The following is a 487-nucleotide window of genomic DNA, read 5'->3' on the forward strand; positions in this document are numbered from 1 at the left end:
TCCTTGTCGAAATCAACTCATTCTTTTCATTCTGAACCACTGTAATTCCTCCTTTCTTGGGCACAACTTGCACTGGACTAGTCTATTTACTATCTGATATCGGGTAAATTATTCTAGCATCCAGAAGTTTGATCACCTCAGCTCTTACTACTTCCTTCATGTTTGGATTTAGCCTTCTTTGACTTTCAACTGTTGGTCGAAAATTCTCCTCCATGAGAATTTTATGCATACATAAGGAAGGGCTGATCCCTTTGATATCAGCTATGGTCCACCCAATTGCTTGCTTGTTATCTCGAAGTACCCTAAGAAGTTTTTCCTCCTCCACTTCACTAACCATGTTTGAAATTATAACTGGAAGTATATTGGACTCCCCCAAATATGCATATCTTAAGTGTGGGGGCAGCTGCTTAAGTTCCAACTTTGGTGGCTTCAGAATAGATGGCTGTGATTTCTCTGGCCCTGTCCCAAGCTCCTCAAAGTATCGTTT

This window comes from Olea europaea, chromosome 11 (genome assembly GCF_002742605.1).
Source record: "Olea europaea var. sylvestris chromosome 11, O_europaea_v1, whole genome shotgun sequence".
Taxonomy (NCBI): Eukaryota; Viridiplantae; Streptophyta; class Magnoliopsida; order Lamiales; family Oleaceae; genus Olea; species Olea europaea.